Genomic DNA, 24274 nt, shown 5'->3' with positions numbered 1-24274 from the left:
AGTGTTAGTACGTCGTCCCAGTACGGCTGTAGAGCAGGGCAGTGCCAAAGCATGTGTAAGAGGTCCGCTCCCGGCAGCAAGCATCGCTGGCAGGTCGCATCTGTCCGCGCAAAGTACCTGTTAATTTTGTCGGGCGTGAGGTATGCGCGCTGCAGTATTGTATAATTTTAAATCGGGGATTGCGCGGGACTTTGGTCGGGCCGGCCAGTATCAGCGCCCATTCCTTATCTGTCCAGTCTCTTCCCCTGTCTGCCGCCCAGCGTTCCCTTAGCGTTAGTGTGGATGGTTGCGAGTGCGCCTGCAGTGCCTGTGCCAGCCAGTGCACAATGTGTGCGCCATTCCCCATTACATGTAGGTATTGTATGAAGGTATGCACCGGAGGCTCCGCTGCCATGTCGCCCCAGGAAGCAGTGAGTGTGTGCAAGAGGGAAGCGTGTAGGAGGAACTGTCCCGCCGGGAGAGTCGTGTCTTCCGCCAGGTTGGCGAACGTGAGCAGATCGCCATCTGCATACAGATCGCTCAGCGTGTCCACCCCCGCCTGTTCCCAGCTAGCCAAGTGGGCCTCCGTGAGCGGCCCCGTTGGGCCAGGCATACCCAAGAGCGGTAAGCTCGGGGCGTATGGCGTAGTTGCGCGTGTGAGACGTAGGCACCTCAGGAAACATCTGCGCGCCACTGCCAAGTAGATCTGGGAAGGGCAGGTTGTGCGGGTTATCGGGTGGAACAGCGTATTAATTTGCGTGCGTGACCAGGCAGCCGCGTGCGAGGCAGTGTCCTCAAGCTGCTTGCCGCTCAGCCATCCCGCCACCCACTGCATTTGTGCCGCGAGATAGTACAATTCCAGATTAGGGACTGCCAACCCCCCGGAATCCGTGGGCATGTATAACTTAACCAGCGCCACTCGCGGTCTCCCCTTGTTCCAGATGAGGCTACGCAGCATCACCTCTAATTCACGGAATAGCTTGGCGGGAACATACAGAGGCATATTCGCAAAATAGTAGAGTAGGCGAGGCAGCACAATCATTTTGGTCAGTGCCACGCGGCTGGGCACGTTAAGGGGCAAAGTGTTCCAGAAGCCAATTTGTGCTCGGACAGAAGCAATCGCTCGACAGAGGTTTCCCTCCAGAATATCAGCCGGGGTTCTGTAGATCCGTATCCCTAGGTAGCGGAAGGTGGTGGGATGCCATTGCAGTCTGTCTCCTCCCAGCCGGATGTCGCACTCAGGCGTGTCCGGGCCGAAGGGATATGCCCCCGACTTGGCCCAATTGACTCTCAGACCCGACATTCTCTCAAAGGTGTGGAATATGTCAGTGAGGGAGGCGGGGATGGCAGTTATGTCCCTGACGTATAGTAGCAAATCATCTGCATACAGCGACACCGCATGTATACCATCCGCCAACGGGATTCCCCACTCCAGCCCGTGCGTCCTGAGAATCGCGGCCAGCGGCTCCATGGCCAGCGAAAACAGCAATGGTGACAGTGGGAAGCCCCGGCGGGTGCCCCTGCGGACTCGGATGGCAGCTGAGAGGAGGCGGCCCGTGCGGACTCGGACTGTCGGTTTGGCGTAAAGCAGGTCTATCATGGCACTATATCCCCCCCCCCCAGTTGATACTTCTCTGTGACTGCCCGCAGGTACGGCCACTCAACTGAATCGAAAGCTTTCTCCAGATCCAGTATCAGGCATCCCGCTCTCGGCCACTGTTGCGTAGCGTATTCCTGTACTCGGAAGAGGCGGCGTATGTTGTGGGAAGTGTGGCGTGTGGGGACAAATCCATTTTGGTCTCGGTGCACCAGGGTGGGTACATGGGGGGCCAATCTCCTAGCCAATGTAGAAGCCAGGATTTTATAATCCGTATTCAGTAGCGCCAGTGGGCGGTAAGAGCCCACCCGCGTGCTATCCTTGCCCGGTTTTAGATTAGAGACTAGCATGGCCTCATTTAACGTAGGGGGCAGAGTGGCATCTTCCGCTGCCGCGTTGTACATTCTCAGCAGTTCCGGGACGAGAATGTCCGAGCCGGCCTTGTACAGCTCCGCCGGTAGCCCATCCGGGCCCGGCGTTTTGCCGTTTGACAAATTAAAGATGGCTTCCCAGAGCTCGCCTGGCTCCAGTGGGGCGCCCAGCTCGTCCTGTTGCGCAATAGTTAGTTGCGGCAGTGGCAGAGGGGAGAGGTAGTCGGCTATATCAGGATGGGGGACTGCTAAGCGGGAGCGATACAGCTCGTCGTAGTGGGTAGTGAAGACATCGTGGACACCAAGTTGTGTGTATATCAGCTCCCCCCCCCCCCGCCCGCACAGCCGCCACCGGGGTCGAACGGGTTTCTTGAGAGATCAGCCACGCTAAGAGTTTGCCAGGTCTGTCGCCAAGGTGATGCGTTCTTGCCGAGTGCGCAGCATAATTGACGTTTCGGAGTCGCTCTAAGAGGCGTGCATGTTCCGCGCGGGCCTCGTGCAGCGAGTCCTCGTCACCGCCCATAGCCCCCTCCTCCCGCGTCAGTAGGTCTGACTCTAGCCTAGTTAGGTCCCTCTCCAATTGGTGCCGCACGTGTCCCTGTGCATGCAAGCAGTGCCCCCGGAGTACTACCTTGAAGGCGTCCCACTCCACCTGTGGAGTGGATGCCGTGCCAACATTTTCCTCAAAGTATTGCGCGGCGCGTGTAAGCAAGTTATCTCGGAAAACCGCGTCCAGCAACAGCGCAGGTTGCAGGCGCCATGTGGGTACAGGAGGGTGCGGGCGTGCCCAGGCTATGGACATGAAGTGTGGGTTGTGGTCTGAGTGCGTGCGGCCCATGTATTGTGCGTCCGTCACGTGGGGTAGAAGGGCAGTAGATGCCATGAATCGGTCTAGTCGGACATGTAAGTCGTGAGCGCCAGAGTAGTAGGAATACGTCCGTGTCCCCGGGTTGCGCAATCGCCAGACATCGTGTAGATCCCATTGCGTGGCCCATTCTAGTAGTGCCTTCGTGGCTCCCCGTGTAGAGGCGTTAGCGGGGGGTGGGACGGAGCGATCCAGTGTTGTATCTAGAGTGCAATTATAATCGCCCCCTATTATCCACGATGTTGCATGCCAAGGTGCCATGGTCGCTGAGAGCCGCGCCAGGAAGCTTCCCTGTTCTACATTGGGGGAATAGAGGGACACCAGCGTGAGAAGCTGGCCATCTAGCCTGCCCTGCGCAGCCGTATATCTACCCTCCCGATCTACCACTACTTCCGTGGCTTCCCAAGGAGTCCCAGGGCGGACCCATATCAGTGTTCCGCGAGCGTAGGAGGAATATTCCGTTGCATACAGCTGCCCTCGTCATCTACGGCGCAGCGCCCGCACCTCGGCTCCGTTCAAATGAGTTTCCTGGAGCAGCGCTATGTTGATTTTGTGTCGCTTTAGGTATGAGTATATATGATAACGTCTGGCCGGTGTGTGCATTCCCCTGACGTTCCAGGTGCACAGCTGTACACTAGCCATAGCAGTCGCGTGTATGCGCGCCTCCTCTCTCCCCCCAAGGCGCGGCCCCCAGCTCAAGGGTCCCCCAGCCCCAGCAGCCCGCTCCCACCGTGTAGTCGTGATAAGTGTTGTGTGCGCAGTGCCATGATCTCCAACAGGGTAGGGGGGTAAGGAAGAAGGGGAATACATACAGCCTTAACATGGCAACAAGTTCCAAAATACCAAAAGGTCGGCCGCACAACAGGTCGCCGTCCAAACACTCAAGTGAGCTTGCAAACTATACAGTCTAAGGGGGTTCTTGTGGTTTATAATCTAAGAGTAATCAAAAACAGTGCAGTCTTGGAGGTTCCCAGCTTCTCTCCCGGGTGTGGTATGCAAGCCTCCGCTGACCGGCGGACGTCCAGTGTCTATTGTTCAATGCCGTGGCAGTCGTGCGCCCAGATATCAGCCAAGTGCGGGCAAAAGTACCAAGGGGGGGGGGCGGGTCCCCCTCCAACCAGATCATGGTGCAGCGGGTTGGCAGTAAAACGCTGTGGGGCACGCCCGTGTCCCTGCAAATTGTGTTGGTGATTCACGTGTGTATGAGTAGAAAATGTACTTACAGTGGCCAGCTCCGTGCTCGAGCTCCCCAGAGCAGCAACAGCGTGGGCGCCAGCAGGCCCGAGGCAATCCCACGGACAGGTGGGGCAGCTGAACAGGAACTCAAGTGGGCTCATGCCACGCGGCAGATGACAGTCTGCTCCCAGGCTCGGTCAGCCAAAGAGATCCACCGTCTGCGGCGTGACCTCCGGGGGCCCCCCAGAGCTCTGCGTATCCGGGATGCCGTAAATCGCCTCATCGTCCGTGGAAGACGCTGCCGGGCTGGCGCCCAGGCGGAGCGACGGCGCCGGGGAGTTGATGAGTGCCGCCACCCTGCACAAGGCGTCTTGCTGTTCCTGGTGGACTAGGGCTGCCGGTGGGGAGCGGCTCACCGCTTCTCGGGCCAGCGGTGGCGTAGGCGATCTTCGACGGCGTCGCCTCCCCGGCCCCCTAGGCCTCGCTGCCGTGGCAGCTCCCGGCGCTCTTCGCGGCGCGTCGGGCATTCCTCCATCCAGCCAGGCCTCCGCTTCCTCAGGGCTCGCGAAGAAATGCGTTTTGTCACGTACCACCACCCGTAGTTTGGCAGGGAAAAGTAACGAGTACTTGAGGCCCGCTTCGCGCAGTCTTCTTTTTACAGCCAGGAAGGAGTGTCTCTCTCTCTGCACCCGTGCCGTGTAGTCCGGGAAGAACATCACCGCAGCGTTGTCTATGGTGATTTCCCCCAGGTTCCTGGCTTCGCGTAGTATGGCGTCCCGGTCTCGGTAGTTGAGCACTCGAAGGAGAAACGGTCGGGGGTGAGAACCCGGGGGGAGCGGCCGCGCGGGCACTCGGTGGGATCTCTCCACCACAAAGTAGGGGGAAAGCGCGCCATCTGGCAGCAGGTCTCGTAGCCAGTCCTCAACCTTGCGGGCGGGATCCACTCCTTCCCATTTCTCCGGGATGCCCACTAGGCGGATGTTGTTTCTTCGTGCCCGACCTTCCGCATCTTCAGCCCTGCCCTCCAATAGCTCCATTCTGTTAAGGAGGTCTTGCACCTTTTTGTCCGTCTGCACCGCCCTTGGTTCGATCACTGCTACCGCGTCTTCCAGGGTCTTAGTACGATCTTGTAGCTTTTTGTGATCGGCTCGGAGGTGGGCCAAATCTATCGCCACGCCGTCGATTCTGGTCTCCAGAGAGGTGCGCGTCTGTTGGAGCGATTCCTCCATCCATTCCATGACCGCCAGGACACTGTCCAGCTTCGCCGCCACCTGCTCGGCGTCCATCCCGTGTGCCGCTTTCACTTGTTTTCCCCTCGCCGTTGCAGTTCCCGGTCCAGTACGTGTTCGCGCCCCTCTAGGCATGGAGCTGGTGGCGTGTGTAAGGCAGGTTCTCCTGTAGGTGTGGGGCGGGGGCCCGTCTCGCGCGGCAAGTCACCCCTGCATCTTCGGGGTTGTCGTTGCGGGCCTTGCGTCGCCTCCAAGCGCCAGGGCTCACCGCTCCGGATCGCCTGGCCACACGCACTGCGTCCCGGCCGTCGCGGGTCCAATGTCTCCGAGCAGACCACTACACGGACGTCTGAAGGCTCCCTCCAAAGGGTCAGGACGTGCTTGCGCCTCTTGTCCACTCCGTGCTCATGGTTCGCCGCCGCAGCGGCCTGAGGCGCAGGATTGGTGCTGCACTGGTCTATGGGGTCCGGGTCCACATCCTGGTAGCGCTCTCTGTATCCTCAAGCAGCGGCGGTAAGCGCCGCAGGCCGCAGCAATGTCGCGTCTCCCATCTGGGGCGAGTCCGCTTGCAGTGTCCGGAGGCGGGCAGGAGATCAATAGGGTAGAGGCCAGACCCCAGTGCAGCAGTAGCTAGGCCAGAGCGGGGGGGGAGGCGAATCCTCTGCGTCCCGGAGCAGATCCCGGGATCCCTATCGCTGCTTTGGATCTCCGCCCCTCCCCAGAGGCATCGCGGCCCTGCAGCAGGTCGTGTGCGTTTACTTATGGGCAATAGTGGCTAGGCCTCATCGTCTCTTTGGTTGTGCCCCGCCGCTCCCAGGGCCCCCATCCATCAACTCACTGTGTTCTGGGTGCCGCAGCCGATGTCCACGCGGTTGTTCCAGGCCGTTCCCGGCTCGCCCGCGGGGGAGGGGCGGGAGGGGGTCTCCAGGTGCCTCCTGCCGCTATGCCCGCTCCGTGTGGGCTCCTCCGCAATGGTCGCGGGCTTCTTCGCGGTGCCGCGAGGCGTCCTCCGCAGGCCGCAGCTCAAGGCCCGGGGAGATATCCAAAGCCGCGGGCTCGCGTAGTCCGCGTCCCCAGGCGCGGGCTCAGCAGCGCGGCCGCAGGCCCGCCGTCGGTGTCGGTGCGGGGCTCCACCACCGATGGGCCTCAAAGTCAGCCAGTGCAGGCAGCAGGTGCCGGAACAGGTCCGCCGGCAGTAGCGGGCCGCAGGGAGGATTTTACAGCGGAGAAACGACCCGGGGTAGGGAGGCTCAGACGGGAGCTCTACCCGGGCACGTCCGCTCTCATTGCGTGTTAAGCCACGCCCCCCTAGTATCTCCTCCCTATATGGCTTAATACATGTGTAATCCGAGACTACATGTAAAAAGTCTGCCTTGGGATTCCTGCAGCGTGTGAATTCATCAGATCTGGTGGGGTAGATATTATGTAGTGTTTTAGGGGTAAGGTACAGTTGAGGAACGAAGTTAAATTGAATTAATTTGAATCAGGTGTTTGAGCTGATTGCACGTGTCCGCTCATGAATTTTTTGCCTTTCTCATTGGGTAATGTCCACTCCTAGTACCTGCTCTCATCTAGAGTGTGCTTTTGGGGTAACCTTAGGAGCATCTTCCCTAATAGCCCTATACAGGTGAGTAATGTCATATCTAGTAACCTGGTCAGCGTCTGTGAGGGAATGGTCTCCTCCGGGAAGGATGGCCAGATTTCTCGCGATGTAGCTTACATTTTGTATATTGCAAGTATTGTCCTGTACCTAACGTGAAGGAGTCAATGGCATCATCTCTAGTTATATATTGACCGCCCAGGTAGAAGTCTCCCAGGACCTCACAGCCTCCAGAATTCCATTTGGTCATGGACATAGTATTTTCAATGTCTTTGAAGGGTTTTAGCATCCACATAGGCATATCTCATGCGTATGGGACTTTGCGAAGGACTGTTGTGATCACCCTCTCCCACGTGCGGCTCATTAATCTAACCAAGTATGGGTACCTGTCAGGAACGCGTGCTCCCAGCATAAGGAGTTTGGGTAAGCTCACTTGTTCACCCAGCCCTCAGTAACCTTTTTTCCCACTTTTCTCCCTCGTCGAACCAGTGGACCACATGTTGTAGGTTTGCCGCCAGGTGGTAAAATTCTAAATTGGGGAGCTCCACGCCTCCTCTATCCCATGTTTGTTTTAACATCCTCAAGCGGATTCGTTTGCGCTTAGTGGACCACAGTAGATCAACTATGAGTCTATCTAACTCACAGAGATATCGTTGTGGGATATCATATAGCAAGTTCTGCATGACATACAAACAGTGAGGTAGAATCACCAATCAAGGCTGACCTACCCATTATTGTCAGTGGGAGATCCTTCCAGAATTGGACCAAAGCGTGCAACCCGGTCAGTACCCTTCCTAAGTTTAAGTCCAAGAATCTCTGTTTTACTAGAGCCAGTCTTATACCTAGATAGCAGATCCCTTCCCGGCACCTGGGGAGGGAGAGTTGTGGTGGGTATGTGGTGTCTAAACTCGCCAATGTCCTAAGTGGTATCATTTGTGACTTTTGGGCATTCACCGATAGGCCAGAGGCAGCTGTAAATTCAGATAGTGCAGTCTGCAGCACTGGTAGTGCCCTATCTGGTTCTCGTAGATAAACCAAAACGTCATTGGCGTAGAGTGAGACTACATGGATGGAACCTCCGACTGTAATTCCCCAGTGTTTTAGTCTGCTCCAAAGTAGCACCGCTAGTGGTTCCATCGCCATTGCGAAAAGCAATGGGGATAGGGGGCATCCCTGCCTTGTGTCTCTGCATATTGAGAAGGGCTCCGACACATAACCACTTATACGAACTCGGGCAATCAGTGCAGTGTACAGACATTTTACCCATCTTACATATTTGGGCCCGAACACTAGTTTTTCCATAACCTGCCATAAATAATCCCACCTCAATGAGTCAAAGGCTTATTCTACGTCAAAAAAAGTGAGCACATATGGGCCTGTCTGAGTTTCAGGGGCCTGGGGGATATGACAGAATCTACGAAGATTGGATGTTGTTCTTCTTTTAGGTATAAAAACAGAGATTGGTCTTCATGTACAAGTCTAGGGAAGGAGTCGGTGTGCTAATAGTCCACTGAGTGCTTTAAAATCGACATTTTGCATTGAGAGAAGCCTGTAGGATTTTACCTCGTCTACAGGTTTGTCTGATTTAGGTATCCACACAAGTGCCTTCTGCATTGTGTCAGGGAGGCATCCCACCATATAAGCCTCATTATAAATCTCTAACAGCTTATCTGTGAGTGTACCTGCAGTTTTATGATAGAACTTGGCGGGTAAACCATCACCTTCCCGGGGCTTCAAAGAAGCGAGAATCTCCTCCCCAGTCAAGTCTGATTCTAGTATAGCGCTATCTTCTGCTAACAGACATGGAAGTTCAAGGTCTTTTAGGAAGTCTTGTATTACAGGTTCAGTGGTTGTGGAATTTAGTGCATATACCTCCGTGAGATGTTCTCTGATCAGTTTATTTATGACTGCCTACGAGGTACGTAGCATGCCCCCTGCATCCTGCAATGCCATGATCGGATCACGTCACTGCAATTGTCTTGCTAGTCTGGCTAACAGAGCCTCCGTCTTGTCCCCCTCTGCATGCAATCGTTGTATGTGGGCCTTATGAGTGTATTTTTCCAACATATGCCAATCCTCAAGTGTTGTGCTGCACAATTGGTGCCATTCCTCTAACCTAGCGGGTTATGTTGGTAGTGTTCATTCTATTTCCAGTAATTTGGGCTTGTCGCGTTCCAAGTTGCATTCTAATCCCATAGGTAGTGGTCATGCACACTCCCCTAAGGACCCCTTCCATAGCCTCCCAATCATGGGCTCTCGTGGAAGTGCCCCAATTTTTGCAAAAATAATGTTCAAGTGTTGTTTGTACTGAGGCCAGAAAAGGAGGGTCTGTCAATGCCTCTGCTCGTAAACGCCACTGTGGCAATGACGGGCACGGTCGGTTAGGTGCCAGTGTCAGTAAGTGATGGGAGTGGTCTGAAAGGGATCTGGCCAGGTATGAAAACCCACCCGCATTTTGCAGGAATTAGGTAGACTTTGGGGGGCTATTTCGAAAGCGTACGCGGCGTCCCGGCCGCCATCTTGGGTGAGGTTCCGTGGATCGGCCCGTTTTCAGGCACCATCTTTCGCGGGTCCAGAGGTCTTCCTCACAGGACTCCCGCGTGGCCTACTATCCGAGTATATAAGGAGATGTGTGTACAAGCGCGCAGCGTGGGCGCACAGCGAGCGCGACGGTGTTGCGCTAGAGGTAAGCCCGTTTGCGCCCGTTCGCGCACAGGTCGCGACGGGCGCTGGGGATGCTGCCTCTTCTCCTCATACTGGGTTAACTTATTCCAGAGACATGCTATTAAGCCTTGATCCAGGCACATCATCACGCCGCCAGCCTTTTTCCACTGCTAGGCAGAAGCAGTCCCTGTCCTGCGGTTTGCTTAATGTTAGATCTCTTAGCAAACATCACATGGAAATTGCGCTGCTCATAGAGTCCTGTGAGTTAGACGTTCTTTTCATGACAGAAACATGGACTAGAGCGGACAGTGCGGTGGAACTGGGCTTAGCCTGCCCTCCTGGATTTAAGATTAGGCATAAACCGCGGGTGGAAGCCAGAGGAGGTGGTGTGGGCCTTATTTATAGGGAGTCCCTCGATTTTTCCCAGCTTGAGACTAAGAGTATTTCTGGCTGTGAGGTGTTGGGCTTTTCCCTGAAAGGACAGGGAGGCACTCTCTACTCGGGGTTGTTGTGTTATCGACCCCCTGCTAGTACTCTGTCAGCAGTACCTGAGCTAATCGATACCATCTATGATCTTTTTAATACTCATGCCAGGACTCTGATTTTGGGAGACTTTAATTTGCGGCCAGATGGGCCTACAGGGTCTGCCTTTTTGGACCTGGTTCAGGCCTGCAGTAATATTGATCTGCAGCAGCAGGTGTCCTCGCAGACTCACATTAAGGGCCATGTTCTGGATTTGATCTTTGCAGATGCCAGGCAGGTTTCTGTTCGAGACATCCTTCCTCAGTGCTGGACGGACCATGCTCTAGTTCATTTTTCCATCACACTCCCTATGGAGACATCTAGGAGTGGAGGCACTGGTACCATTACTAAGATTGGCAGGCAGTGGTCGAGGCTACTGAAACAATCTTGCCTGCCGTCACTGCTGGGAGGGGGTATCCTTCTAGGAGACAGTGTGGAGGAGAGCTATGACTCTCTTAGCCAGAAAATCCTAGACTCTTTGGAGTTATTGGCCCCCTTGCGGAAAATTAGGGATAGATCCAAAATCACTATGCCCTGGTTTACAGCTGAGTTGTTGCAGCTGAAACTCCGGTGCAGGCGGGCAGAGCGGACCTGGAGAAAATAATAACTAGAGCCGGATAAAGTCCTCTTTAAACAGGCACTGACGGATTACAAGACGCAGATTAAGGGTGCCAAAGCGAGATTTCTTGAGGAGTCGCTATTACAAGCAGCGAACAAATCACAGACCTTATTTAAGATCTTTAGAGACCTCTCTCGACCAGCCTGTGCTGCCAACAACATCCCAGCCTCTCAGGCTTTGTGTAATTCCCTGGCGCAGGCTTTTGAAGATAAGATCGCCCTGATTTTCCGCCGACTATGCCTGTTTATTATCCTGTGCCTGCCCTCGTGCCGGTGACCGACTTAGAGACCGTAGAGGTAGATGGCAGGCAGGCACGGCTGGACAGTTTTCCACCTCCGTCCTTTGAGGATTTCTGTGTTTTGGCCAACAGTGTATCCTCCGGCTCCCCCCGGGACCCATTGCCATCTAAATACTGGAAAGTGTTCCAGGCGGAGCTTTTTCCCCCGTTGTACGCTATCTATTGCCAGTCCCTCACCACGGCTCGAGTTCCGGAGAGTTGGAAACTCGCGGTGGTTTCCCCATTGCTGAAGAAAGAGACATTGGATCCCACCTGTCCAGCGAATTATAGACCTATATCGCTGCTCCCTTTTCCCATTAAGATTCTGGAGAAACTGGTCACTAAACATCTGTCCGGTTTTATGGAGAATAATGTCCGTCTGGACGTGACCCAGTTTGGCTTTAGACCAGCTCACGGTACTGAGTCCGCCTTGGTGACCGTCCTGGATGACCTTCGTTCGCGAGTCGACACTGGACGGGCAGCCTTTTTAGTGCTGCTCGACATGTCGGCCGCGTTCGATACGGTCAACCATGCCATTTTGGTCGGAAGACTTGAGGAAATCGGGGTGACGGGTCTGGCCCGTGAATGGCTGGTCTCTTATTTGGGGGACAGACGTCAGGTGGTAGCCTTGCCACCGTTTCAGTCTGACATCAAGGTGGTCGGGCAGGGTGTCCCTCAAGGGTCTGCCATCATCCCCATTTTGTTCAATCTTTATCTTCGACCTCTGGTGAACTTGATTAAATCATTTGGCATTGCGGTCATTAATTACGCCGACGATACGCAGCTTATTTTTTCTATCGAGGGTAAGGATGCGGTGCCTCTGGAGATTTTCCATCGTTGCATGGCAGCAACCGCAGACTGGTTGAGCTAAAACTCCCTGCAATTTAATAGCTCCAAAACAGAGGTACTGCATTGCTCGATGGATCGCGTTTCTTGTCCGTTGCCATCTGATTTTTGGCCTACCTCTTTCCAGGATGCTCCCCTGGCAGCAGGTTCCGTTCGGAACCTGGGTGTGATGTTCGGGCCCAATCTTCAGTTAGATGTTTTTGTAAACAAGACTGTGGCCACTTGCATGGCGCTGCTCCGCATGTTATGGAAAATTCTTCCGTTGCTACCGGTCCATGTTCGGCCAGAGGTGGTGCGTGGCATTATATTGAGCAGGCTGGATTACTGCAACGCATTGCTGTTAGGAGCACCCGCAAATTTGGTGGGTAAACTGCAACGAGTGCAGACTATGGCTGCTAAGCTGGCCCTCTCTCGACGGCGTTCTGATTCTTCCATCACGGCGCTGGTGGACCATCATTGGTTGCCTATCTCGCAGCGGATCGTTTTTAAAGCACTGTGCTTGGTGTTTAAAGCGCTTCACGGGCAAGGGCCTGTTCCGCTGCAGGAAATGTTTGCGTGGTATGTACCCGCATGCTCTCTCCGATCATTGTCAGCCTATTTATTGGTGGTTCCGAAGGTCTTGAGGGCCCGGATGGGCGGACGGTCCTTTAGATTTGCGGCAGCCAAATGTTGGAACTCCCTACCCCTGTTGCTTAGATGTTTGGGGGATCTTTCCTGTTTTAGGAAAGGATTAAAAACTCATCTTTTTCCTAGGTTAGATTAAACTGTTCTGGATATTGTAATATCGCATGTTATTGGTAAAAAGTCAAAGCTCCAGGATACCCTTTGGGTGACAGTTTTTGCGCTATACAAATATGCGATACATACATCCATACATACATACATACATGATGCATCAGTGACTAGGGTAACCATATTGGGTGTAGTGAAAAAGTAGTCTAGTCTACTATGAGTACCTACTGCCAGTGTATAACAGGAGAATGCCCTGGGGGTTGGATGCCTTTCCCTCCAAACATTTTAAAGATGAAAGTAGTGCTTGTAAACTTGCCATCACATGTGGTTTCATGTTTGTCTTAGGGGGTTCTCGGTACGGGACAGGATCCAGTATGCAGTTGCAGTCCCCAGCAAGTAAGATGTCATTGGTTAGGTATGGGGTTGCTGCCGTAATGAGGTCAGAAAAAACTGGGAGTGATCTTGGTTTGGGGCATAGACTGAGATGAAACAAAGTTCACAGCCAATTAGTGTTCCAGCAAGTATCCCATAATGGCCAAAGGGGTCAACCGCATGAGCAGTGGGGCGGAATGGAGCTCCCGGGGCCACCCATATTAGTGTGCTTCTAGCAAATCCTGAATACAAAGTTGTGTATAGTTGCCCCCTCCATCTTTTTAGTAGTGCCGGGAGACAATCTCCCCAGACGTGTGTGTTCCTAGAGGAAGGCAATAGTAATATGATATCTTTCAAAGTATGCATATATTCCCTATCGTTTTTTGGTTGTCCTAGCATTCCATGTTATCATTTAAAGTGTCCTGTCCATGCTATTCGCTGGGTTTGTTGGGGTTGACCTGTTTCTAGCCTAAGTGTACCACATCGCCACATCTGCTCACCAATGTGACCCTCCCCCCAATGTAATGTAACAAGCCAATAACCATCTTAACCCCTAACTCCCCCCACCCTCTGGGCAGTACCACCAACCCGTCCCGCTTTGCAGCAAGCAACAGTAACATTTGTTGACCCCGCCCCAGACCTACTTTTCTCCTTACAACCGTACTAATAACAAAAACATGTAATGATTAGTATGCCGTGCTAGGTGTTAGTTCACCACGGTCGGTGCCTGAGGCTGTAAGGAGCCCACAAAAAAATAAGATTCGCTCCTACCCACCGTAGCCATACCATCACCCCTGTGTTATTAGTTAGATTGCTGTGAACTCTAAGAAAGGGGACATTCTAATAAAGTAATTTTGTATTATCATCATCATTACTTTTAAAATAAAGTGCTCCTCATATGGAGTATTAAAAGAATGGTCCAAATAACCGTGCAGGTAGTTTCAAGAGGTGTCCCCCCTTCCCGGTTCCCGGAGCTGTTAGATCTCAACACTCATGTCCCCGGACCAAGATACAGCATTAACCATTCGTTATCACAACGGAGAGGGAGAGACAATCAACCCAGTTTCACTGTCCCACTGACAATACTCACACACAAGAGCAACTGATATTCTTAAAGAATTTCAACGGAAAGGAGAGGAGGAACTCCTCTGTTTCAGGATGTATGTTCGCACCTCTGCAACATCCAAAGATATTGGAATAGACGCCTCACTCACTTATCGTGACATGCTTCATTATCAGCGTCTATCCACATCCTGGGAGATGGTACCACCAGGGCAGACTCAACGATAGATAGAATGGGAGTTCTTAGATAGAGGTCAAATTGGACAAGCAGGGATCCAGAAGGAAGGTAATTTAAAAATACCTCTAGGTATACCCAAAGATCTTTCTTTATTTTGAGGGTACCTGGGGTATGGATAAAATCGCACGGTTGTGGGGTTTTATTGAACATAATCATTCAATTATACCCTCTGGGCCAACATGTTTCGGCCCATTCTAAGAGCCGATCAGGTTGGAGGCCTTCGTCAGGGCTGTGTTTTTTGTATCCCTACTCTTATGTGGACACACACACAATGCACACATGTGAGGCCTAAAAGCTCTCACCCCTCCTTGGTCTTCTGTCCAGAGGTGTTTCCTGCAAGATAGAAAGGTCAAATAAAAAACAAGGTGTCATTCAACTGAGTGAATTATCCTGAATTACGCTTGAAAATTTAGATCATATCTATTAACGGGCAATCCTGTTGTGATCTAAAAAACACACCTGTCTGTATAAATCCATTTTGACACTGGCTATATCCATTTAATAAGGTGATTGTGGTTCTCCCAAGTGATTGTGAAGTGATATTTATTTCTATTTTTTTGCTATCACAATTGGCTGCTGCCTGACTTTTTGAGACGTGAGTCCAGATTGGATGGATTTTTTGGTGCTTTTCAGGATAATCTGCTAGGTGAAATGACTAATCCTGGAGAACTATACAGTGTATCACACATGTTTACAAGTTTTTTTCTTACCCTCTAGTTTATAATGCCAAGGGTCATGCGGTTCTTGCGAGTGGTGCCATCTTGTAGTCACATCTTCTTGGGAAGGAGAAAAGGGGGGGGGGGGGGGGGCACAAAAAACATAAGTAGTGGGCAGTCTATTGAGTTCATCCGAAAAGCAGCGCTGCCCACTCTCACTAGTTGTCTTGGTTCAAACCCCCCATTCCATACTTGCGTTCCTTTCACTCTGCTGTTTTGCCGTTCTTAGAGAGCCCACCTCCATGCGATGGCTAACCTGCCGATGGTCTGAATGATTCCATGCAAAGCTACAGAGGGATCCAACAAACGAGTTTGCAGAAGATATGGAATCCATGATGAATGAAGCCAAAGAAAAGAACTGGATAACAACAAAAGAGGCAGAATTCCTGAAAGAAGATAGAGCCAAAATACCCTACTTCTATATACTCCCAAAGATTCACAAGAAGAATTATCCACCCCCAGGGAGACAGATCATCTCAAGCATCGGATTTATCTTGAAACCTCTATTGAAAATTACTGACCACTTCCTAAGACCATTGGTATGGAAAATGCCTTCCTACCTCAAAGACACAAAGGACATGTTGGTACTACTCCAGGACCTCAGATTCGATACAAGAACAGATATTTTTATCACACTCGACGTGGAGGCCCTATACACGAGTATACCACAAGAGGCATCCCTAAAAGTGATAGACACCTTACTGTCATCTGTGCTATCTGAAGAATATTCAGGGCCACTTTGCCTAGGTGAGCGAGGGGCCAGTGGCTTTGTGCAGTGTCTTATCGGAACAAACCTCTATACTCCCTTGAACCGATTGGGAATGTGGGCATCTAGACTTCTGGCATCTCAGTCGCGACGATCTAGGTTCAGTCATCGTGTTAAAGGATACTTTCAAGTTCCCAGATGGATAGGAAGGAGGATCTGAGAGAGTATCAACCCAGTCCGAAGCCTTCGCCGCCGAGGTGAACAACTGTGTCTTACCCTGGTACAACACCCTTAGCTTGGCAGGGAACACCAGGCTATAGCGTAAGTTATGCTCTTGTAGTCTGGCCTTAACTGGTATGAAGGTTCGTCGCTGCTCCTGGACCTTCAGTGTGTAATCTGGAAACACCGAAATTGGAAGGCCTTCAAAGTTTTGTGCGCCCTTCACCTGCACGTGTTGCAATATCGCATCTCTATCCCTATAGTTGACCATCCTTTCGATAAGGGTCCTTGGCAGTACCCCGGGGCGAGGGGGCTGTGCCAAGGCCCTATGTGCATTCACCACTGTGAAGAACTTAGATAGTGGTTGCATAATTTTACCAATCCATTCCTCAAGGAACAGTTCTGCGGATTGTCCCTCCAATTTTTCTGAGAATTCAACAAAGTGGAGGTTGTTCCTCTGGGAACTGCCCTCCGCATCCTCCACTCAGCCTTTCAAGTGGATAGTCAGTTTCTGTAGAGAGGACACTGTTTCACGGAGAGAAACTACTCCGGATTGTAGATCTGCCACAGCCTTTTCAGCAGTAGTCACTCGGTCCGCAACTCCACGTAGGTCTGTGTGCATGGTTTGAATTGCTGCCATAATATCAGATAGTGTAGGTTCTTTGGGGAGGTTACCATGTTGTGACAGCTTGGTTGGTTCCACTTGCAGCTCAGTGGCCTGTCCTGTCGGTGCGAGCACCTGGGTGTAGTGGTCGATTTTATTTGATTGGGCAGGTTTGGCGATCTTATCCTTGCTCATGGTGATGCCGTCGTTCGTCAGGAAACAGGCCCTACTCAGATCAGGTATTATATGATGTGTTTCCACGGCCAGTGACAGTCATTATTGGACCTCCGGTGTGCTGCGTTATAGGTTGGGTGATTCAATGACGTGGTGTATGGGATACAATATTGCGTGAATCCTCCCTAGGCCCAGCATGCACGTCTGCCGATTTCCAGCACTCACTCCACGCCTATTGCTCCCTGGGCTGGGGTCCACCAGGCATAAAGTGTGCTACCCCCGATCAAATTTCCTAAGTACAGTGCCAGTGTACCGGGGGCCAGCCACATTCAACCGGACCAAGCTGGGGCCCGATGCTCTGAGTCAATACTTTGATGGTTCCCCTTTCAGCAACTTCACAGCCACTGCACCCTTCTATCTATTAGCCCCCGGTATATACAAGGGGGGGGCAAAGAACTCAACCCCCGTTCCTTAGGATTCACTTTCTTTTCGGGGTGCCTCTGGTTGCGGTGCCCCCACGCCACCTGTGCAGATCGGGCCCAGACAGTGTAAAGTGCAGCACCATTGGTCTTCCCCGCTCCCCTCGTGTCTCCTGGACCAGGTGCACCGCCTTCTATCACCAGAGGGCAGCCGGCGAAGCTTTCCGCAGGCCCGCAGAGGCAGGCCCACAGCGTCGCAGAGCCAGGGTCCGCAGCTCCCTGCAGGGGGATTTATCAGTGGCACCACCCTCGCCGGCGGGATGCACCGCACGGGCTCCGGCCAGCCGGGTCCCCAGGCAGTGCCACAGCAGTCCTCTGTCATCCGGCCAGGGAGGAAGTGCCCTTCCTCACCTTTAGGAGTCTCGGGCGGGCACTGCACGCCTCCGCTTTGGCAGCTCTAGGAGGCGAGCACAGCAACTCCCCCGAAATACACCAACAGGGTCCTAGCAGGTACATGAGCAGTTGCCGTCGTCACTCCCCGGCCGCATCACCCCTGGGCAAGGCATCCGCTCGAGCCCAGGAACACAGGTAGGCCCAGGGATCGTAACCCCAACCTGCCCCTAGCTGCCCCTCGAACCCCAGGGAGCCACCACAGCTTCGCCTCAAACCCAGTACGGGGAGGCGGTCATTTTAGCGCTTGAGTTCACAGCAGGATATTTATGGATTTCTGGGACTCGGTCAGAACTCATTTCAAATGGCATGTACCATCTTAGCCATCCTGGCCACGCCCCCCCGCAGCAAGCTGGATGCTCCAATTGTGCTTAAACCTATGAAAACATGATCATATAAAGCATTTTTAAAGTACGTCACGGCTGCAACAGGGTTGTAAGATCACCCCACATAAAGTATAATTGGGGGAACTACTGGAAAACATGTGAGCTAATCCCCGCTGCACACCATCTAGGATTCTACGTTGGACCACTGAACCTCAACAAATATTTAAATAATAAAAACAGAGAGGCAGTTCCCTTAAAGTTCAGGATCCCAAAGTCTAGAATGTCCTGAATCGAGGCCTCAGGGTTCAGTCTAACCACCTGCACTCTATTAAACTCCTAACACGGAGCTCTTTAGGCTATATGAAATTCATTTAGCTACTTGTCGGCTGGGGAGGTAGGACCACGACACAAAGGATGGTGTAACTTGGGGTTTTATTGGAAACAGAAATAGTTATACACAATGTCGAAGTCGTGACCGACGTTCTCTTCAGGGGGATAGGGTTGTCCTCCTCCTTAACGTCTCCTCTGTTGGGTAGGGGTGCTGGATACTCCGGCAGATTTATGGGGGGAAAAACAAGAAAAACAAAAGAGAAGCACTATTAGGGCTTCAGGTAGTTCAAGCTGTTTTGGGGAGGGAGGTGAATGGAGGCAGCACCCGTCTCTATCCTAAGAAGGTGAAGGGGGGGGGGGGGGGGTAACCGTCACCAGAGGGAACCGAACTGCAGTGTTGGGCGTCCGGTTCAGATACCGCCCGTCACCCGCCTCCCGGTGCGCTTGAAAACACCCTCCCGGTTCCCCGGAATCGGGCACGCACCTGATCAAGCCATGTTCCTCCGGGAACGTGGCTGGGCGCAGCGTGAAGACGTTGGCCTCCTGGCTCTTCCGCTGTGGCTCCTCCTGGTCCTCCGTGAACGAACCATTCTCCATCAGGCGAATCTTGTTCCCGCGTCTCCTGTCCTTGCTTCTCCGGCTTTTGAGGGACTGCTTCCATCTTCTGGCTTTGCGAGCACTTCTCATAGGCTCCTGGCTCTTTTTCTGTCGATGATGCTTCGCTGTCCCACCTCCAGGGGCCAGGGCCTATCCACTCGTAGCTGGGTTCCTTAAAGGGCCAGAGACTAGGGGAGTCCTCGCTTGTGGGCAGGTGGAACTCCGACTCAGGCGGCTGGGGAGGAAAGAAAGGGTTGGCTCCATCAGAAAAAGGGGCAGGGATGGGAGTAACAGGAGAGGAACCCTGACACACTCCTCCCCCAGAATTGTCCCGGTCATGGATGATAGGGAACCGAGAGAGAAATTCAGCGTTGGCATTCATAGTACCCTTACGGTGATGAACCTCGAAGGCGAAGGGCTGGAGGGACAGAAACTATTGCCTCACGCGTGGGTTATTGCTTTTGTTCCTGTTCATCCAGACCAGTGGAGCATGATCGGTATATAGTATGAAGTGACTTCCCTCCAGATAATATCTAAGTTTTTCAATGGCCCACTTGATTGCCAGACATTCTTTTTCTACCACGGGGTAATTCTGTTCCCGGGGAAAGAGTTTCCGACTGATTAATAAAATGGGCCGTTCCGTACCATCCTTTGAAATCTGTGAGAGCACTGCCCCAAGACCCACTTCCGAAGCATCAGTCTGTAGAATGAAGGGGCGGTTATAATCGGGATACATCAGGACAGGACTGCTGGTGATGGCCTCTTTTAATTTACGGATGGTTCCCAATACAGAGGGGGTCAGGTGTCGTATAGCTTTTCTAGGGGTGTCCTTTTTCAGCAATTCCGTAAGGGCAGCAGCTATTTCAGATAACTGGGGTATGCACCTCCGATAATACCCTAGAAGACCCAGGAAGGCCCTGACCTCTTTCTTGGTTGTGGGTAAGGGGGTCTTGGTTATGGCTTGGATTTTCTTCCTGAGGCTCTGTGCTCCCATTCCCTAACACATACCCTAGGTATTTGACCTTCTGGAATCTCATCCGGGATTTCTTTGCGTTTACGTGTAGACCGGCCTTCTGAAGACCGTGGAATACCAGGTTACAATGGGTGAGGTGTTTTTCCCAACTGGGGCTGAAAATGACAATGTCATCTAAGTATGCTGAGGAAAAGGTCTGATGGGGTTGTAGTACCTGGTTCATCAACCTCTGGAAGGTTGCAGGGGTGCCGTGTAAGCCAAAAGGTAGGACTGTGAACTCAAAAAGACTGTCGGGAGTGGAGAAGGCGGTCTTATCTTGATCCGACCATCGAAGGGGTACCTGCCATTAACCCTTGGTAAGATCAAGGGTTGATATATAGCAGGCATCTCCGAGGCGTTCAATGAGCTCATCTACCCTGGGGAGGGGGTAGGCACATGGCATTCACCTGGCAGAAATCAATGCAAAAGCGCACCAAACCGTCCGGTTTGGGAACCATCACCACAGGGGAAGACCAGTTGCTTTGGGAAGGATGTATAACCCCCATCTGTAGCATGTTTTGGATTTCTTTGGACATTGCCTCCCTCCTAGCGGCTGGAATTCTATAGGGTCTTTGCTTGACTATTTTCCCGGGGGTTGTTTCTACATGATGTTCGATTAGAGAGGTCCGACCTGGGAGGTCTGAAAACAAAGGCGAGATGGGCTCCATTGTATTCAGGAGTTCTTTCTGTTGTTCTAAGCTGAGGTCTGTATTGACAACCAAATCCCCTAGAGTGGAGGTAGTTTCTAAGGGGGAATACGCCACAGGACGTGGAGGGGTCCTATCCATTTTTTTAGAAGGTTGATGTGGTATGTTTGAAAGCGATTGGGGCCCAGTTGTATTCAATAGCTTGTTTTACCAATGGTGGATACTATCCTATACGGGCCCTTCCATTCGCTCATGACTTTGGAGAGGGAGGAGGGAAGGAGTACCAGGACCCAATCGTTTACTCGTAGTACCCTCCATTTTTTTCCTTTGTCATAAAGGGTTTTCTGACGTCGTTGGCTCTTCTCTAAGTTGGTATGGGTGAGGTCACGCAACTTGCTGATGCGTGTCCGGAGGTGAAGAGAGTAGTGAAGGAGATCGGAACTGTTATCGGCCTCCTTTTCCCAGTTTTCCTTTGTCATCTCTAGCAGTGCCTGGAGTTGCTTGCCATAGAGCATCTCAAAAGAGGAACACCTCAGGCTGCTCTGGACTTGCCCTTGAATGACAAAGAGAGCAAGGGGAAGGAGGCAATCACAGTTCTTACCCTCCCCTGTCAACATTTTTTATAAGGTCAGTTTTAGGGTCCCATTGTATCTCTCCACTAGCCCATCGGTCTGGGGGTGATACACTGAGGTCTTAATGTGTTTCACATCTAGGAGTGTGCATTCTTGGGCCATGAGTTGGGAAACAAAAGGGGTCCCTTGATCTGTAAGGATTTGTCGAGGGAACCTGACACGGGAAAAGTACTCCAGGAACTTATCAGCGATGTTGGCTATGGGGGGAGCCCTAAGGGGAAAGGCTTCCGGAAATCGGGTACAATAGTCCACTAGCACTAAGACATGTTGGAACCCTTTCGTGGACTTCGGTAAGGGACCTATGGAATCCATCCCTACCCTGTCAAAGGGACGGCCTATAATGGGCAAAGGCTGTAGAGGTACCGGTGGGGGTCTATACAGGTTCTTTTTCTGGCATATAGGACATTCTTGGCAATATCGTTTTGTATGGGCATAAATCTCTGGCCAGTAAAAAAGCCGCATCAGGTTTTGTGTGGTTTTTTGTGCCCTAGAATGGCCTGCAAAAAGGTGGGAATGTGCAAAAAAGAGTATTTGGTCTCGAAAATCTTTGGGGACCAAAAGCTGGGTTGCTGCACCCTTCTCTGCAATCCTATACAAGAGGCCATTGTTGTTCTGGAAGTGGGGAAAGACTCGGCTTGGTTGGCCTTGGAGGTGTAGGGCTTCTTGCCAGGCATAAGAAAGGGTAGAATAATTTTACTGGGCCCAACAAAAGCTTTTATCGCATTGCCACGAGTCTTGAGACAGTAGGGTTTTTTTGATGGGACCTGTAGGGGGTTTCTCTTTTAGCAGGTTTGAGAATAAGGACAGAAAGTTGGGGTTATCCGTACCGAGGATAAGATCCTCGGGTAGAGATGAAAGGACACCCACCACTACCGGGGTGAGGGGACCCCCTGGATATTGAAGGGGAATGCGTGCCGTCAGGTAGGGGCGGACATCCCTGTGTACGCATCTTATGAGGACCTGTCTCCCCTGGATAATCTGTTCTGGTCTAACCAATCCCGCCCTGATAACAGACTGACGACACCCTGAATCAAGGAGCGCCATGATAGGGGCACTGTTGACGCTAAGACTTACGTAAAAACAGGTCCCCATCTCCTCTGTATACATGAGGTGTCTTGGGACATAACTTATGTCCATGGGCTCATCTGTCTTCTTCCTAGGACAGGCGCGAGCGATGTGGCCCCATTCCCCACAATCAAAGCATTGGGGTCCCTTATACAGGTTCCGTTTTCGGAATTCTTGCTTTCTCCAGCTCCTTGATGGGTCTGAGTGCTTTTCTGGGGTTGGGTATTGACCTGGAATGTTTTTCTGGCTCCCATGGGTTGAGTCTGGGCTGGGCTCTGGCAAAAGAAGCGGCCATATCCACCGCCTGCTCTCCTGTCAGATTGGAATGCTGCCTCAGCCATCGCTGGGTGTTGTGAGGCAGGGACTCTAGAAACTGTTCCAGATAGATAGACTTCATTAACTCCTCTTTGGACCTATCATTGGGTCTTAACCATTTGTCCGCTGCAAGTTTTAATTTAAAATAAAGGGTCTTGGGATTGTCCCCCGGTGCGCCCTTCTCTTTCCTGAACCGGAGCCTGTAGGCTTCCGGGTCCATGCCCAAGTGGTCCAGGATCACTGCCTTGATTTCTTCATATGGCGTGACCCCCCCGAAGTTAGCGACCTGGTAGGCTGCTTGGGCTTCTCCCGTGAGTAGCGGTGCCAGGAAGAAAGGCCACTTCACCAAGAGCCATCCTGCAGCCTTTGCGGCTCGCTCAAAATGTAATAAGAAGGCATCCGGGTCCTCCCCCGGGAAGTACTTTTGGAGTGATATGTTAGGGGTTGCCAATGCACTTCGGGGGTTTTCTGTCCCGAAACCTCAGGAAGCGGTTCCTCTGTTGTTCGTCCCAACATATCAACCTGGGTTTTCATACGTTTTTTTAGGGTATCCCGGTCAGCCTGGGCAGAGTTCATTTGGCGTTCTACTGCTCACTCCAAATTTTTCTGCCCTTCCACAATGTGCTGTATAAGCGCTTCCATTTTCCGGCTCCCAATGGACCTACTGTGCCTGCATTCTCCACCAAGTGTCTGCTGGGCAGGTAGGACCACGACACAAAGGATGCTGTAACTTGGGGTTTTATTGGAAACAGAAATAGTTGTACACAATGTCAAGGTCGTGACCGACGTTCTCTTTAGGGGGATAGGGTTGTTCTCCTTAACGTCTCCTCTGTTGGGTAGGGGCGCTGGATACTCCTGCGCATTGATGGGGAAAAAAAACAAGAAAAACAAGAGAAGCAATATTAGGGCTTCAGGTAGTTCAAGCTGTTTTGGGGAGGGAGGTGAATGGAGGCAGCACCCGTCTCTATCCTAAGAAGGTGAAGGGGGGGGTGGGGGGGTTAACCGTCACCAGAGGGAACCGGACTACAGTGTTAGGCGTCCGGTACAGATACCGCCCGTCACCCGCTCCTGCCTCCCGGTGCTCTTGAAAACACCGTCCCGGGTCCCTGGAATCGGACACGCACCTGATCAAGCCATGTCCCTCCGGGAACGTGGCTGGGCGCAGCGTAAAGACGTTGGCCTCCTGGCTCTTACGCTGTGGCTCCTCCTGGTCCTCCGTGAACGAACCGTTCTCTGTCGGGCGAAGCTTGTTCCCGCGTCTTCTGTCCTCGCGTCTCCGGCTCTCGAGGGACTGCTTCCGACTTCCGGCTTTGCGAGCGCTCCTCATAGGCTCCTGGCTTCTTTTCTGTCGATGATGCTTCGCTGTCCCACCTCTAGGGGGCGGGGCCTATCCACTCGTCGCCGGGTTCCTTAAGGGGCCAGAGGTTAGGGGAGTCCTCGCTTGTGGGCAGGTGGAACTCCGACTCAGGCGGCTGGGGAGGAAAGAAAGGGTTGGCTCCATCAGAAAAAGGGGCAGGTTTGCGAGTCACAGGAGGGGAACCCTGACACTACTCTAAATATATCAAGTTTTTCACACAAAAATTACTACTAGATGAAATCCATTTATCTCTGGAAATGTATAAAGTATTTCACAAAAAGACGCACAGCTAGATGTACTTCATTTATCTCCTCTAAAATATATACATTATTTCACAAAACGATGTACAGCAAGATGATGCCTGTGTGTTTTACAAAAAAGTTATCAATTTAATTAAGAAACAGTTTGATTACAATAACACTCCTCTCATTTCCCTCTGGGCTATTTCTGGAACAGCAACCAGTTATATAAAACTCTCACAATCCAGTTTTCTTATTTCATTGATAAGAACTCTTGAATGGCACATTTTTGTATTTTTATTGCATTTGTTCAGTTG

At 52.2% G+C, this 24274-nt stretch overlaps 1 protein-coding gene across 2 annotated transcripts in view; it reads left to right on the top strand.

Annotated features, from left to right (window-relative positions):
• Positions 1-24274, top strand: part of STKLD1 (serine/threonine kinase like domain containing 1) — a 366689-nt gene that overhangs the window by 194683 nt on the left and 147732 nt on the right. The window lies entirely within an intron of this gene.

This window comes from Triturus cristatus, chromosome 1_2, assembly GCF_964204655.1.
Source record: "Triturus cristatus chromosome 1_2, aTriCri1.1, whole genome shotgun sequence".
Taxonomy (NCBI): domain Eukaryota; kingdom Metazoa; phylum Chordata; class Amphibia; order Caudata; family Salamandridae; genus Triturus; species Triturus cristatus.
Note: the sequence above shows the minus strand (reverse complement) of the source record. Positions and strands in the feature narration are given on the sequence as shown.